This window comes from Camellia sinensis, chromosome 12 (genome assembly GCF_055761805.1).
Source record: "Camellia sinensis isolate YWXY chromosome 12, ASM5576180v1, whole genome shotgun sequence".
Lineage (NCBI taxonomy): Eukaryota > Viridiplantae > Streptophyta > Magnoliopsida > Ericales > Theaceae > Camellia > Camellia sinensis.
In genome coordinates, this window is record NC_138972.1 from 122,883,807 (window position 1) to 122,901,792 (window position 17,986).

Below are 17,986 nucleotides of genomic sequence, written 5' to 3' on the forward strand. Positions count from 1 at the left end.
AGAAACCACCACTTGCTTCTTTGACCCTCTTTTGGCCCATTTCTTGCATGAGAGCTTAGCCATACCTGCGTTGGTTTTTGTGGTTTTTTGTGAACTGTAAAAGGTCATATTTTGGGCCTCTCTTAAACATTGTTGAAGGGCCCTTATCTGTTTAGAGCCTGCAGCTGTGACTTGCTTCATTATCTCACATTTAGGGCCATTTTTGCATGCTAGTTTTGCCCTTTTTGTGTTTACCGTTTGACCTTGCTTAGAACTGAAAACATGCTTGTTTTAGGCTGTCTTGAATCTGTCTTCACATGTCATAATCAAATAATGCATGTTTTGTATAGCTATAGGCCATTGTATGGGCCTAGTTTTGCATTTCGGTTTCATTCCATGCATCGGGAGCCATGCTTTTATGATTCGGGACTGTTTTGGGGCATATTTTAGCGCTGAAATTTACATGCTTGTATGCCATATTCCATGCCTTCACATGTCTTGTTAGAGTGGCATTTTGTGCCTTAGAGTCGGTCCTCGGTTTGCGTGCATGTGTGCACGCATTCCGAGTTGTCTCATTTCCATCTTATGGCCTCCTATGTGAGCGTGGATGAGGTCCACTTGTGTTGGTGTAAGCCCATTGTGCATTGTGTATGCTATTTCATTTCATAGCATTGCGTATGCTAGGTTGTACGTTAGCGCATTGTGTATGCCATGTTATCTCGTGCATCGTCTATGCCATTTCATAGCATTGTGTATGTTAGGTCACATCTTAGTTGCATTTCATGCATATCATGCATATTGCATCGTGCTTGGGATAGGAGTTAGCCCGAGCACGGGAAACGAGGTACGTTTCGTACTCCGAGTGACGGAACGTGTCTCAATTTTCCAATCACCGACACTCCGGATTATCCATGATGGAGTTAGGTTTTAGTTGAGTTTTCATGTGCATTCATTCTATATTGAGTTGCACATTTCGACTCCTCGGCCATCATGCATCGACATGCGTGATTGGTGGCACGAGGATCGAGACATGCATACATTTGTGAAAATACATTGCTATGCCCCTTTCCTGCTCTCTGTTGCAGCAAGTTAAGAAACAGCAACCTTCCGGAGCTTGGCGCGCTTTCCAAGGATAATCGCAAAACAGAGGCTAATTGGGGCATCCTAGTAGATTTCCGCGCAAGGCAGCCCAAACATACATCATCCATCAGAGTCAAGGCAGTCCCTGGCTTGCATGCCAGTTTATTATTTTTCTTAGTTAATTTGTAAATTAATTAGGAATTTGTTTATATTCGGACTGTATTATTTGGGACTGTATATTATTTTATTCGGACCCTCTGCGTGAGGGCAATGTTGTAATAAGTGTGCGTGTGTGTGTTGTATGTCTTCCAACCCCACGTCTTTCTCCCTTTTATTTACCAGCTTATGATGGTTAGATTAGGGCATGTTTCAATTAGCATACAGTATGATAGCATGTTTGCATTCATTCATCTGTTGTGCATGCACCGGGCTCGGCGCATCATACTAACTGCATTGTATTTTCAATTCCGAGTTGAATACATGTTAGTTGTAGCATTTTATATGCCATGTTTAGAATAGCCGAGCTTGCTATAGTTGCATTTTTGCATGTGTTGCATTAGGCATTTCTGTATAATTAGGATCATGCATGGTTTTCTAATGAGCTTCTTTTTTGGCTTGGAGTACTCGGTAAGTTTTATGCTTTAGCATCCTTGCATGCGTGTGAGTGACTACCATGAATAGCATGCTTACCATGAGGCTAATTGCTTATGTGATATAACTGCCTGAATGCCTGTGGGTAAAGGTTGGGTTACTTGGATTGGAATAAATCATCAACTGTTCGTTTTAAGCCTACTAGATAGTGGCAAAACCATCTTTTCTAAGCCCACCCGAGGGTGGCAAAATCTGCATTTTAAGCCTACTTGCGAGTAGTAAACCATCTTTCAAAAACAAACATGAAATGTTTTGTTCCAATTCAGGCGATCCAGTCTATACTTGTATGTTGTGCGCATCACATAGTAAATCTAGGCTAATAACCGAAATAAGAACACATAAAGTTTTCAAAAATAGATATCATGGTTAGTAGAGGCCGATCTTTGATCGGGCGAGCGGGGGTGCTCACGAAGTGACCTTCCCCAATCGTACCCAAGTTCCCGAGCCGAGGCAACTTTGGTGATGACGGACACGTGGCCTTAGGCGAACGAGTCAGGGTTTCCTAAATTTCCCCAAAAATAAAATATTTAGGTGGCGACTCTGTATCTAGCAAAGCAGTCCATGTTTGGCACTTCTTTCAAAAAATCTGTTTTCTCAAAACGATTTGCCGGATTTGGACTCTTTGGTTCAGACTTAGAACCGTGACAATTTGAGAGTCCTGAGCTGTAGTGACCCCAAATGAACAGAACGGGAGCTCGTTCCTCCCAGGGTGTTCGGAGACGTCTACAGTTTCTGGCGACTCCGCTGGGGATTTAGAGAACTTGACTCGAACTCATGATATCTGTTTTTGACTAACCTTATGTGTTTCTTTGCATTGCATGTGCATTGGTGCGCCTAGGACACCGTATTTGCCATCTGCTATTCCTGAACAGTTTGTTGGAGGCTTGTCTTGTCAAGGCATGACCATAAGGCTGACCGATTGTGGGCTCTGCCAGTATGGGAACACAAACCCCGGTTTTACCGGGGCACCCTTTTTGATCATTCGACCTAGTGTATATTCGGATCCATAGTGACCATTCCAAACCAGGACAGGTTGCTTACCCGATTTAAGTTGTTTGAAACCGCTGCATGCGTAGTAAAGCCCTAGCTCCTGACAAAATAGGGCAGGGAAACCCTACCCCCTTATAGGGGTGTTTTGGCTCTCAATTATCTGTTATGTGCTTTTAGAGTGTGTCTCTACAGGAATGCATGTATCAGTTTGCAAGTTTGGGCATCAGGCCTGCGGGTACCAGTTCAGTATTTTGGGATTCAGTTTACCTAAGGATATCAGATTTGAGGCTGAATTTTGGGGGCAGAATTCAGTAGAAGGCACAGTCATCCTGCTACACTCATATCTGTTTTGGTGAAGTTGAGCTGAGGTGCTGTTTTGTTTTCTCTTTTGCTAGGATAGTCCTGGAACCATAGATTCAGAAGCCTCCGATATCCCCCGAGGTTCATCGAACTTGTGCTGATAGACTTTGTCAGGTCAGAGATTCAGTTCAAGGGCAATCAGTGTTCCTTTGCCAGAGGCAGGGTAAAAGGGTCAGTCAGGCACAAATCACCAGTTCAGCAGTTACCAGATCAGTGGCCCTTATCCACCCCACCAGTGAACAGTCAGGCTGAGGTCTCAGTTTCTATTGCAGGGATAGATACTAGTCAGTTAGATGGATCAGCAGAACACATTAGGAATGGAGGCAATGATGCGCCAGATGCAAGAAAGTATGAAACTCATGCAGCAAGATGCTGTCCGCCAAGCTGAATTTGCCAAACAGCAGACTGCAATCATGGCCCAGCAGGCCGAGCTAATCACCAGGCTGCAACAGCAAAATGAAGCATCTGCTTCACACCAAGCCCCTCCCCCACCAGGAGCTCCAGCGCCTGGGGAGGCACCAAATTTCCAGGGAGATACGAATATTTCGAGAGGACTGGCTCCGCCCCCGATCTTACCCCAGCTGTCTAAAGCACTGATCAACCTGCCAGATTCTCCCTTTGAGTTCGAGGTAGACCATACAGCGTTGAAGTTGAGCAAGCTTGAAAAGTTGTTCAAAAAATCCCAGGGGGTAAAGTCCATCCCGGACATTGAGGACGGGTACACCGACGCAGTTGTGACACTGCCGGACAGGTTCAAGATACCTCACATCGACCGTTTTGACGGGTCAGGAGATCCCATGGTCCACCTGAGTTTGTTTTCAGATGTTCTGCGCCCGATGGGCTTGACAAGATTACAGAACCTTTCCCTTTTTGGCAGGACCCTGTCGGGTATTACGGCTATCTGGTACGCCAAATTGGAGGATTCAGTGAAACGAAACTGGGATGAAATGGCCGAGGCCTTCGTTGCACAGTACTCCTATAACACGCAAATTGAGGTCACAACCCGTGATCTTGAGACAACAAGGCAAAAGCCTAAGGACAGTTTTTCTAATTTCGTAGCCCACTGGAGGGCCAAGGCTTCAATGATGACCCTTAGGCCCACTGACAAAGATCAAATTCGGATGATTGTGCGCAATCTCCAGCCCAAGCTTATGCAGAAAATGATCGTTCTCCCCTTCCCCACCTTTTCTGATCTGCATGAGATGGGAGTACAGATTGAGGACGCTATGAAGCAGGGCCTTCTTGACCAGGAGAAAGAGTAGCCCAGGAGGGCATTCTCCCGTAGTTCAAATGCAACCACCAGTGGTGATGCAGTTGCAAGATCTTCTGATGTGGGCATGGTTACCACCTCCGCATCAAAAACAGCTACCCCATTCACCGATGCGTCCAGGAGTAGCTCACAAGAAACCAAATATCCACCTCGAGTCAAGAGGGTTTTCACCCCACTTCATATGCCTTTGTCAAAAGCTCTAGAGGTCTTAATCCGGAAAGGACATCTGAAACCGTTGGAACAACGGCCCCTACCCGATCCTATCCCTGCAAAGCATGATCAGACTAAATACTGCGCCTACCATCAACAAACCGGTCATGACACCGACAGTTGCTTTCGTCTGCGCCATGATGTACAAGATCTGTTTGACAACGGGGTCATTGCCGCACCAAGTCCTACAAAGTCTATCAGCACTTGATCAGTGAATTTGTGGGGGGATAATGTGATCTGATCAGAGGTTGAACCAGCTGCAGGTGGCACTCGATTTACTCTAGATGTGGGAAGGACAGACACTGTTTTGAGCATTTGTGAATGCCAGTTTCTGACTTGGGCATTCGGTCAGTCTTGTCATTTTATATTGAGTCAGTCTTTTCATACTGAGTCAGTCGGGTCTGTCTTGTTGTATCGAGTCAGTCCTGTTTTGTTGGAGTCTAGTGATTTCGGGGGTGTTACCTCGGACATCACTTGCTTGTTTTGAGCTTGTCTTTTTTGACTTTATTTTGAGTCTGTTCCTGCCGGGGAGCCAGTTGTGCCAACAGATTTGAATGAAACAGCAGTGGTTTTTCATGCTTTTGTGCTTACTTCTGCCTTGTGCCAGTTGTGCCAGAAAGTTTGAATGAAACGGCAGTACTTTTCGCCTACTCTTCTGCACCCCAAAATCATTGCATTGACCTAAGTTTTTCAAAACTTTTTGAACACTGCGGTGAAAACAAAGAGGAAGGAATTCCTCGGATTTTGCAAAATTTTGATCAATTGAGAGAAAGAGAGGCGTGCTAAGCCCGTCAATGAATGAAATCATGCTTATTAGTGTGAGTACTGAGAAGGACCCTGGCTTGATCCAGACTGGTTTCACACTATCTTCAGTGCGAGCGATTTGTCGCTTTCTTAAAAATTTTCAAAAACAAAATGTTTTGCGCGGTCCTGCGAAGACTTGTGTGGAATCGCTCTTGAGATTGTGCAGCTTAGGATCGCTCTCAGCCTCGAGACTTGAGCCCTTGTTTTCAAACCTTGGACTTAAATTCAGAATGTTCAACGGCCAACCACAATGTGGGGCCTATGTGGCCAGATTCAAAGCAGCCCTCGAACAAGGGGCAAGAAAGTCAGATCAAGAAGATCAGATCTCATCAGAAAAAGCTTGTAAAGCTAGAACAGAAGCACCCCTCTAACTAGGGGCAAAAATGTCTGATGTGCTCGAAGAACCGAAGATGGGTTCTTCAGCGAATCAATACAGCGGCCGTTCTCCTGGATTCAGACGACTTCAGGATCTCAAAACCATTGGACATGGACAAAGCTACACTTTTACCCTTGAGAGGCTCGCTGGGCCGAAAACCCGGAAGGGCGACCCAGGCAAAAGTTAGAGCAAGAAAAGAAGAAAAAGAACAAAAAAGAGAAAAGAACAAAAGAACAAAAAAGAAAGATGCAAAGAAAAGAACAAAAAAAAAAGAAAATCGAAAAAGAATGAAAAAGAATGAAAAGATACAAAAATTGAAACAAAAAAAGAAGAATAAAGCTCGCAAGGTCGAAAACCCGCAACGGGCGCCTTGGCAAAAGTTAGAGCCTAAAAAGGAGAGGTTAATACCGGAGTGTACCTTAACCCCGAACTACGTGAGACTTGATTCCCATCTTTGGGATACGTACGCAACTTCATTCTGAAGTCCAGCCGTAAAACACTTCAAACTCAACTATGTCCATGTAATGGTTTTGATCATCTTCCCTTTCTCTGTATCTGAGAATTTGGTTGTGTTCGTCACTCTGAGGACTGCCTACAATGCACTGCAGTGCCATCCAAACAAAGGGCAACTTTCCGTTGCCATTCAAAACGCCGCATCGTCATTTCAAACAAGGGGCAACTTTCCGTTGCCATGCAGTGTCCTTCAGACAAGGGGCAATTTTCCATTGCTATGGGTCCGAGGTTGTGCATCTCAAGAGTAGGTTCCGTGCTCGTTGAGCAGTGGTCGTTTGCAAAAATAGTTTTTGAGAATTTTTACTGAGGTTGACTAATCTTCTCGAAAAGTATTCCATTTTCAAAACTGGACCATTTCTTGGACCCAAAAGAGGAAAATTTTCAGTGCTCATGGCCTGACTTGCATGATTTTAAATCAGAAAATTGAACAAGCATGTTAATCTAACTCTCATTTTGGTCAAATTTTTTTTTAGGAGAAAACTAAAACAAAAAATGGTCAAAATGATGAACTAGGGGCACAGTTGAGTCAGGCTTCCTGTCTTTCCCATTCTCAACATACTTGCCAAGAAGGGCACTCTACCTGCCAGAATAGGGCACAACTGAAGTTAACAACAAAGGGCTGAAAACTCTCACCTCCTCCAAGCAACGAGGTATCAAGCAAAGTGCGAAGCACGAACTAGAATGGGGCAAGATATTCCACTCCATCATCTGGACAGATCTTATCACGTCCAAACTCCCCAGCAAGGCATCATTAACTGATGTTAGCTACAGATTTGCTACACACCCAGTTGTAGCGCAACCTTTCCGCGGGAGGAATTCACTAGCTGTGAGTGGAAGAAAGAGAATCTAGCAGAATGCTAGGGGCACGAGCCCACAATTTGTTGTTTATCCATCAACCACCCAGGGGAGGGATGAAAAATGAGAGATTGAAGAATAGAGAGATGTGCGATAAGAGGAAAAGTGAGAAGAGGGCTTTTTCAGAAAAACAGAGCTTGAGGGCTGAGTGATGTGAGAACCACAAATGAGAAAGGGTGGGAAACACTACCCGGTGAAACAGGCTCCCTGTGCACGTCTGAGTGTCATGTCTTTTTGTTTTATCTCGATTCTTGTTTCGAGTCGTTTCGAGTGTTCTCGATGTGTCTAGGTTGTGTGCCTTTTATTTCCTTGTTGAGTCGTTTTGCTATGTTCAGTCGTAGGCTCAATACTTGGTCGAAAACTCATCTCTCAATTTCAAAAATAAAATCGTTTTGTGCTCCGAGTGCCGTGCCGTTCTCTACATTGGTACAAAAAAAGATTCGTTCTTTCATAAAATCGCAAGGTTCAACCCAGGTCACGTCAGAACAATAAAACCAGGACCTATCTAAAGCTATATGAGTTCCAGACTGCAAAGCAAAAGCAAAAGAGGAAATGTCGAGCATCTGAGTTTGTTTCAACTTCAGTAAGTTCCGAGACTACATTTCGTGTGTACCTCTTCAGGTCTTGCCATTGCTCCGAAGTATGAGTGTGCCTCTACCTCAAACTCAAGATCAAGTCTGCTTCAAGCCAGAATGGTGATCAAAAGTGCTCTCCCTGAGTACCATTCCCTGCCAGAGGCATCTTGGCTGTGTTCGCAATGAGTTCCTAGGAGACCAACTGCGACGGTGGAAACTAGAGTTCGAATGGCTGATGCCTAGAACGTAAAGGTTCGAGATTTCCGGGACTAAAGTCTGGTTTAAATACCCAGAGGCGCGTCCTCGGCTTGAAATCTGTATGGAAGCCCCATAGGTTGAGATAGCGTGTATGCACCTCAATTCTGGATACTGAACCAACCTAGTTTGTCACCCCGTTGGAGAATAGGGAAAGTTGTGAATATGATCAGGAAGAAAGGCAACATCCAAAGTGTTCTACGTGAAGAATCCTTGTCAGTATTTCAGAGCCTTTGTACTGTGAGTTGAAGGTAAGTGTTCGAAGAGCACGAGGGGAGATCCTCGTCAGAGTAGAGCAGTTCATCGCCACTCACCCCATGAGGTGCTTTCTAAAAGCGCCGCTACGCTTGTTTATTGCGTTCCTTAAACATCATGCATTGTATTGCATTGTACCTATCAGGTTTCTTTCCCATTCATGCACGATATTGTATGTATGGTTCATTCAAAGAAGTTCCGTTTAAGATCATTTCTTTAGTGTATCTATCACACTTTCTTCATTCACTTTTGTGTATCTATCACACACATTCTCATTTTGTGTATCTACCATGCGCATATTCACTTTTGTGTATCTATCACATACATTCTCGTTTTGTGTATCAATCACACTTCTTTCATTTTGTGTATTTATCACATACATTCTCGTTTAGTGTATCAATCACACTTCATTCATTTAGTATATCAATCATACTATGTTCACATTGTGCATCTATCACACTTTGTGTTCATTTTCAGTATATCAATCATACTCTGTTCGCATAGTGCATCTATCACACTTTGTGTTCATTTTCAGTATATCAATCATACTATGTTCACTAAGTGCATCTATCACACTTTGTGTTCATTTTCAGTATATCAATCATACTCTGTTCACTAAGTGCATCTATCACACTTCGTGTTCACATTCAGTATATCAATCATACTCTGCTCACATTGTGCATCTATCACACTTTGTGTTCATTTTCAGTATATCAATCATACTCTGTTCACTAAGTGCATCTATCACACTTCGTGTTCACATTCAGTATATCAATCATACTCTGCTCACATTGTGCATCTATCACACTTTGTGTTCATTTTCAGTATATCAATCATACTCTGTTCACTAAGTGCATCTATCACACTTCGTGTTCACATTGAGTATATCAATCATACTCTGTTCACATTGTGCATCTATCACACTTTGTGTTCATTTTCAGTATATCAATCATACTCTATTCACATTGTGCATCTATCACACTTTGTGTTCGTTTTCAGTATATCAATCATACTCTATTCACATTGTGCATCTATCACACTTTGTGTTCATTTTCAGTATATCAATCATACTCTGTTCACATAGTGCATCTATCACACTTTGTGTTCATTTTCAGTATATCTATCATACTCTATTCACATTATGCATCTATCACACTTTGTGTTCATTTTCAGTATATCAATCATACTCTGTTCACATAGTGCATCTATCACACTTTGTGTTCATTTTCAGTATATCTATCATACTCTATTCACATTGTGCATCTATCACACTTCGTGTTCATATTCAGTATATCAATCATACTCTGCTCACATTGTGCATCTATCACACTTTGTGTTCATTTTCAGTATATCAATCATACTCTGTTCACTAAGTGCATCTATCACACTTCGTGTTCACATTGAGTATATCAATCATACTCTGTTCACATTGTGCATCTATCACACTTTGTGTTCATTTTCAGTATATCAATCATACTCTATTCACATTGTGCATCTATCACACTTTGTGTTCATTTTTAGTATATCAATCATACTCTGTTCACAGAGTGCATCTATCACACTTTGTGTTCATTTTCAATGTATCCATCACACTCGTTCACTAAGTGCATCTATCACACTTCGTGTTCACATTTAGTATATCAATCATACTCTGTTCACATAGTGCATCTGTCACACTTTGTGTTCATTTTCAGTGTATCCATCACACTCGTTCACTAAGTGCATCTATCACACTCCGTATTCACATTTAGTATATCAATCATACTCTGTTCACACAGTGCATCTATCACACTTTGTGTTCATCTTCAGTATATCAATCATACTCCGTTCACTAAGTGCATCTATCACACTTCGTGTTCACATTTAGTATATCAATCATACTCTGTTCACACAGTGCATCTATCACACTTTGTGTTCATTTTCAGTATATCAATCATACTCTGTTCACTAAGTGCATCTATCACACTTCGTGTTCACATTTAGTATATCAATCATACTCTGCTCACATTGTGCATCTATCACACTTTGTGTTCATTTTCAGTATATCTATCATACGCTATTCACTTAGTGCATCTATCACACTTTGTGTTCATCCTTTAGTATATCAATCACACACTCCCGCTTTAGTGTATCTATCACACTTGTTCACTCAGTGCATCTATCACACTTTGTGTATCAATCACACACGCTCACACTATGCCTACTTTGTGTATCAATCACACGCGTTCGCACTGTGTATCAATCACACACTCTCGCTTTGTGTATCTATCATACTTGTTCACTTAGTGCATCTATCACACTTTGTGCTCACCTTTTTGTGTATCAATCACATGTTCGCTCTGTGTATCTATCACACATGCACACTGTATTCGCAGTGAGAATTCCACAATTTTCTTACATCCTTTCTGCACGAGGTGTAGTTTGGCTCGAGTTTACTTGCTTGCCTAGCATTCGCTTAAAATGTTGCATTTATTTCGCATAATTGCTTCATTACAGCTCTCTTTGCATGATCATGAGTGATGTCCGGCTTCGCGTAACGTATAAGTCCAATTTTCAAAACGGCTTCGCGTAGCGTATAAGTCCAATTTTCAAACCGGCTTCGCGTTGCGTATAAGTCCAATTATCAAAATCTTCCTGCATATCATTTTGCATCTTGCCCCCTGCCTGCGGGCATACCTGCGGGCACATCTTTGTTATCTTGCCTGTTTGTCTAAGTCTTCGGCCTTGTCAAAAATGGGTCGTCTCTGAGCTTTGACATTCACTCCCGTCACGTGTGACTTTCGAGTTCTGTCAAAGAGGGGCAACTGTAGACACCCCATTTTTGACCGACCTTAAGACTCAGACGTCACCAGTTGAGCGCTCGGTGATATTGCATATTGTGCTCGTTCAGAAGTTTTAGAGTCTCGGCTGCGAGCCTTGCCTCCGGACTTCCGGACTCTTTTGTGCTTTGCCTCGGTTTGCGAACCAAGCTCCGTTTTCTCTGTTTTCTCTTCCCAAAGGGAGGGAGAGGTCTCGTAGATCATATCTCAGTGGCCGTAGGCTACGTTTCATGGTCGTAGGCCGTTTTGCCCGTTTGGAGTCCGGTTTCCGGTTTTTCGGAGCCGTTGGCCGTGTGCCTCGGTTCGGGACCGCATAACCACCTCCGTTTGCTCCAGTTTTTTGCATGCATATTATTTACTCCCTTTTGAGGGACACTGCGGTCCGAGAGACCAACTTCGTGGTCGGACACCACTTCCGATGCCTAACGGCCCACTTTTGGGGCCCCGAACTGCGTGTTTTGACTCCTGAACCTTCATTCTGCATTTTTGGGCTCCGACCCAAACTTGAGATAGTCATATTTTGAGGTCCTTTTCATGTTTGATTAAGGACCTTTTGCTGTTTGAGATATCCTCCTATCACTTGCTTCTTTAATGCTCTTTTAGGCCTATTTTTGCACGGTATTTTAGGCTTACTTGTGAGCTGTTTCGGACTTGGTCATAAACTACAAAGTGTCTTGTTTTGAGCCCCTCTTCAACTTTGTTGAAGGGCTCTCGGCCTTTCTATCCCACTTTTTGGCCTTTTTGGGGGGAAATTTGAATTTCAATTTCCCCCCCATTTTTTCCCCTCTTTTCCACCTCTTTTGCTTATAAAACCAGCAGCTCCCAGTTGTGTTGTGGGGTTACAAAATTTCCCTTTGAGCTCTTGCCTTATATCTCTCTCTCTCTATATCTCCAAGCCCCAAAACCCTCAAGTTCCCACACCCTTCTCTACACCACCACCTAGCATCATACCTCCAACCTCTATTGCAGCCATTTGAAGTTGTTTTCTAGAGCCTAGGAGTGCTGCAACTCAAGCCAAAGAGCTGCCAAAGACAAGTCTTCAAGGGTGAGCTTCCATTTTCCCTTTTCTACCCTTTTTTGATCTATTTGTAAGTCATTCTTGCTTGCTGTTTTGGGCTCCGACCCTAACTGGAACTAGGCTTATTTTGAGCCATTTTTCATGTTTGTTTAAGGGCCTCTCACTGTTTGAGGCCTCCTTGTTGCACTTGCTTCATTATCCCTCTTGTATGCATATTCTTTGTGTAGTATTTTTGGCCTATGAATAAACTGTTTTGAGCTCTGTCATGAACTGAAAAGTGGCTTATTTTGAGCCTTTCTTAAACATTGTTGAAGGGCTCATTGCTGTTTGAGGCTTTCATTTATCAGTTGCCTTTATATCTCTCTTTTGGCCATGTTTTTGCATGATTTGTTAGCCCCTTTCGCTTCTGTTTTTGGGCTGTGGTCCGAACTACAAATGGCCTTATTTTGACCCCATATTCATGTTTCATTAAGGGTCTTTCACTGTTTAAGGCACCCTTTATACACTTTGTGTTATATCTCTCTTTTTGGCCTTATTTTGTGTAGTATTTTAGGCTTGCATGCATACTGTTTTGGGTCCGGCCATCAACTGTAAAATGCATTATTTTTGGCCTCTCTTCAACATTGTTGAAGGGCCCCTTTGTTTTTGAGGCCAGAAACCACCACTTGCTTCTTTGACCCTCTTTTGGCCCATTTCTTGCATGAGAGCTTAGCCATACCTGCGTTGGTTTTTGTGGTTTTTTGTGAACTGTAAAAGGTCATATTTTGGGCCCCTCTTAAACATTGTTGAAGGGCCCTTATCTGTTTAGAGCCTGTATCTGTGACTTGCTTCTTTATCTCACATTTAGGGCCATTTTTGCATGCTAGTTTTGCCCTATTTGTGTTTACTGTTTGACCTTGCTTAGAACTGAAAACATGCTTGTTTTAGGGCTTCCTTGAATCTGTCATCACATGTCATAATCAAATAATGCATGTTTTGTATAGCGATAGGCCATTGTATGGGCCTAGTTTTGCATTTTGGTTTCATTCCATGCATCGGGAGCCATGCTTTTATGATTCGGGACTGTTTTGGGGCATATTTTAGCACTGAAATTTACATGCTTGTATGCCATATTCCATGCCTTGCCATGTCTTGTTAGAGTGGCATTTTGTGCCTTAGGGTCGGTCCTCGGTTTGCGTGCATGTGTGCACGCATTCCGAGTTGCCTCATTTCCATCTTATGGCCTCCTATGTGAGTGTGGATGAGGTCCACTTGTGTTGGTGTAAGCCCATTTTGCATTGTGTATGCCATTTGATTTCATAGCATTGCGTATGCTAGGTTGTACGTTAGCGCATTGTGTATGCCATGTTATCTCGTGCATCGTCTATGCCATTTCATAGCATTGTGTATGTTAGGTCACATCTTAGTTGCATTTCATGCATATCATGCATATTGCATCGTGCTTGGGATAGGAGTTAGCCCGAGCACGGGAAACGAGGTACGTTTCGTACTCCGAGTGACGGAACGTGTCTCAATTTTCCAGTCACCGACACACCGGATTATCCATGATGGAGTTAGGTTTTAGTTGAGTTTTCATGTGCATTCATTCTATATTGAGTTGCACATTTTGACTCCTCGGCCATCATGCATCGATATGCGTGATTGGTGGCACAAGGATCGAGACATGCATACATTTGTGAAAATACATTGCTATGCCCCTTTCCTGCTCTCTGTTGCAGCAAGTTAAGAAACAGCAACCTTTCGGAGCTTGGCGCACTCTCCAAGGATAATCGTAAAACAGAGGCTAATTGGGGCATCCCAGTGGATTTCCGCGCAAGGCAGCCCAAACATACATCATCCATCAGAGTCAAGGCAGTCCCTGGCTTGCATGCCAATTTATTATTTTTCTTAGTTAATTTGTAAATTAATTAGGAATTTGTTTATATTCGGACTATATTATTTGGACTGTATTATTTGGGACTGTATATTATTTTATTCGGACCCTCTGCGTGAGGGCAATGTTGTAATAAGTGTGCGTGTGTGTGTTGTATGTCTTCCAACCCCACGTCTTTCTCCCTTTTATTTACCAGCTTATGATGGTTAGATTAGGGCATGTTTCAATTAGCATACAGTATGATAGCATGTTTGCATTCATTCATCTGTTGTGCATGCACCGGGCTCGGCGCATCATACTAATTGCATTTTATTTTCAATTCCGAGTTGAATACATGTTAGCTGTAGCATTTCATATGCCATGTTTAGAATAGCCGAGCCTGCTATAGTTGCATTTTTGCATGTGTTGCATTAGGCATTTCTGTATAATTAGGATCATGCATGGATTTCTAATGAGCTTCTTTTTTAGCTTGGAGTACTCGGTAAGTTTTATGCTTTAGCATCCTTGCATGCGTGTGAGTGACTACCATGAATAGCATGCTTACCATGAGGCTAATTGCTTATGTGATATAACTGCCTGAATGCCTGTGGGTGAAGGTTGGGTTACTTGGATTGGAATAAATCATCAACTGTTCGTTTTAAGCCCACTAGATAGTGGCAAAACCATCTTTTCTAAGCCCACCCGAGGGTGGCAAAATCTGCATTTTAAGCCTACTTGCGAGTAGCAAACCATCTTTCAAAAACAAACATGAAATGTTTTGTTCCAATTCAGACGACCCAGTCTATACTTGTATGTTGTGCGCATCACATTGTAAATCTAAGCTAATAACCAGAATAAGAACACATAAAGTTTTCAAAAATAGATATCATGGTTAGTAGAGGCCGATCTTTGATCGGGCGAGCGGGGGTGCTCACGAAGTGACCTTCCCCAATCGTACCCGAGTTCCCGAGTCGAGGCAACTTTGGTGATGACGGACACGTGGCCTTAGGCGAACGAGTCAGGGTTTCCCTAATTTCCCCAAAAATAAAATATTTAGGTGACGACTCTGTATCTGGCAAAGGAGTCCATGTTTGGCACTTCTTTCAAAAAATCTATTTTCTCAAAACGATTTGCCGGATTTGGACTCTTTGGTTCAGACTTAGAACCGTGACAATTTGAGAGTCCTGAGCTGTAGTGACCCCAAATGAACAGAACGGGAGCTCGTTCCTCCCGGGGTGTTCGGGGACGTCTACACAATTCAAGACTATGAATCCACATTGTAATAAAAATAAAATTAGTTTGTAAAACTAATATTTTACTCTAGAAACAAATTCTTCCATGTATACTCACGATGAACTATGATAAAGTCAAATTAATTAATACCTTTTCACAAAGGGTTCAAAAATAAGTGGTCTACCAAACGAAACCATAAGTTACTTACAAAATTAACAGATTGTGACCGAGTCACAAAGTTACATGATTGATTAACAAAATTAATTTTCTAGTTACTAAAACCAGAAAATAAATTATAATACAAAATAATTTTATTTTCCTTGTTACTAAAACTAGTAAAATAAAATACCGAAATAATATCTGATTACAAAAATCAGAAAACCAAACCACAAATTAATTTTCAAGTTACTTAAACCAGAAAATAAATTATAACACAAAATCATTTTATTTTTCTTGTTACTAAAACTAGAAAATACTGTAATTTTATTTTCCTTGTTACTGAAACTAGAAAATAAAATACCACAAAGCTATCTGATTACAAAAATCAGAAAAAACACAAAATAATTTTCTAGTTACCTAAACCAGAAAATAAATTATAACACAAAACAATTTTATTTTCTTTGTTACTAAAACTAGAAAATAATATAATTTTATTTTCTTTGTTACTAAAACTAGAAAATAATATAATTTTATTTTCCTTGTTACTAAAACTAGAAAAATAAAATACCAAAATAATTTTCTGTAACACCAAAAAATATTCTGTAATTGTTAATGACACCAGTATATTACTACTAGTTGTCAAAGAAAAGAGACAGTATATTACTACTAGGGAAAATCGGTCTAGGGTCCCTCTTCCACTTTTCGTAATGGAAGAGATCCACAAAATTATTTTTTGATGTCTAAGGTCCCTAAACATATATCAGATGAAAGTTTCACTGGCTCATCTCTTTCCACTCACTGAAAGACCTCTCGATCGTGTTCAACACTGGACAATTCGATTTACACAAACTCAATTTGACCGATTCAATGATCGGAAACTCCAAAACCAAACTTCAATTAGAAACCCTAGGTTTGTCCGGGATTCAACACTGCGATTACGGCCTCAGTTGGCTCTGGAGGAGTTGTAAACAGCTCAAGAAACTCCAATTGCGAAGCTGCTATGCAATCGGCGATGAATCATCACTCTCATCGTTCGTCGAATGCTTAATTGGTCTCCAAGAAGTGGAATTGTGGACATGTAGGGCGATAATCAACGAGGTTCCTCTTCCTCCTCCTCTTTCATACACTTTCTCATTCTAGGGTTTCAAGTTCTTGAACCCCTTCAATTTCATTTTAATTCATCATCCCCTGTTTTCCCTACTATTCCGTCAAGCTTTTACAGTCTATTTCATACACTTTCCCTACTCTTCTGTCCCTAATGCTTTAGATTTGCACCTTACAATGAACAAGTGTGATGATCAATCTGGGAAGCAAGATGCAAAAGAACAAGAAATGGAATGTCTAGTTGTAGGAGATGCAGCTGTTTCAGAGCCTGGGGAGACTAAGAGTTTTGGGGAGGAAAAAATTTCAACTTCTTCTATGTTTGAAACAGATGCTTTAGTTCCTGAAATTGAAAAGACTGAAAAGCAAGATGTAGAAGCACAAGCGAGCAATGATCTTATTTTGCAGGATGCTCTTTTGAAGCACTGGTGGACAGACATGGATGAAAGATTATGCATGGATGGAAGACTCTGGATGCTCTTTTGTATGTTTTATGGACAGAGAAAAAGTTCCTTTATCACATCATACATGGATGGAAGATTCTGCTTCTAGTGGACAGCCATCTACTTGTTGTGAACCAGAATTTCTCTGTGAAGTCCAGAGAAAATTCGACCAGAGAAATTCTCTGTGAAATGTGAAGTTCAGAGAAAATTGGACCAGAGAAAATCTCTGTAAACTAGAATTTCTCTGTGAAGTCCAGAGAAAATTCGTCTAGAGTCTCTAGATCGAATTTTCTCTGACTAATTGAGTCTAACTGATTTAATTTCCCCTTCTACAGCTTGTATTATATCTGTCAACTACACAAATGATGTGTTCTTGTACATGTGTGCTTTTGGTATTGTTGTTGTTTCTTGGTAATAAAGTTTGTGCAGCATTTGTGCTGTTTAGTTACTGATATAGAGGTTGATGAAGATGTCGAACAAGAAGATAAACCTGGAGTTCAAAACCTCAGCATCTCTGTGTTCTACAAGAGGCAAAGTAGTCAAGTAAAAGTCCTTTTCATCTCATTATTGCTCCGAGCCTTCACTTCCAACTCGGCCGAATCCAGTGACCGTGACGATAATTCGGGCTTAAGCATTAGCGATTGTATGGAAAAGTGCTGGAACAATTGCAGTTGTGTTGGGTTCACCACAAGCAATAGCAATGCTAGTCCAGAGAAATTCTCTGGGTTTCAAATTAAGCATTCCAGGTTCCAAATTGTGAATTGAATTTTTTTTTTTTCATTTGAAGTTGAAACCAGAGAAATTCTCTGGTTTTTGAATTGAATTTTCTCTAGGTTGAAACCAGAGAAATTCTCTGATTTTTGAACTAAATTTTATCAGGGTTGGTCCAGAGAAATTCTTCCCAGAATTTCTCTGGACCAATTTTCTCTGTGACGTGAGATGATGACAATGGTCATGATTCGGCGCTGAAGAAGTTGTAGAACTCTCCCATTAATGGAAGACTGAAGCGGAAATATAAAGGCCACGAATTGTATACGAAACACAATGGTAGAAAGAATTTTGAATTTACAGCCAATACATTGTTTTTTCTTAGGAATTAGGAAGAACTTGCATCAAGTGATAAAAGGGAAGGGGAAAAAAAAAATCATTCGTAAACTTCTTCAAGATAAAAAAGACATTTCTTGATTA

The 17,986-nt window shown here is 41.4% G+C and overlaps 1 long non-coding RNA gene across 1 annotated transcript; it reads left to right on the forward strand.

Moving 5' to 3' along the window:
* Positions 1-16,621: 16,621 nt before the first annotated feature.
* On the forward strand, positions 16,622-17,986 carry LOC145804758 (uncharacterized). The gene is made up of 2 exons (XR_014347134.1): positions 16,622-17,544; positions 17,678-17,986. It is a non-coding gene; the product is annotated as an uncharacterized LOC145804758 (long non-coding RNA).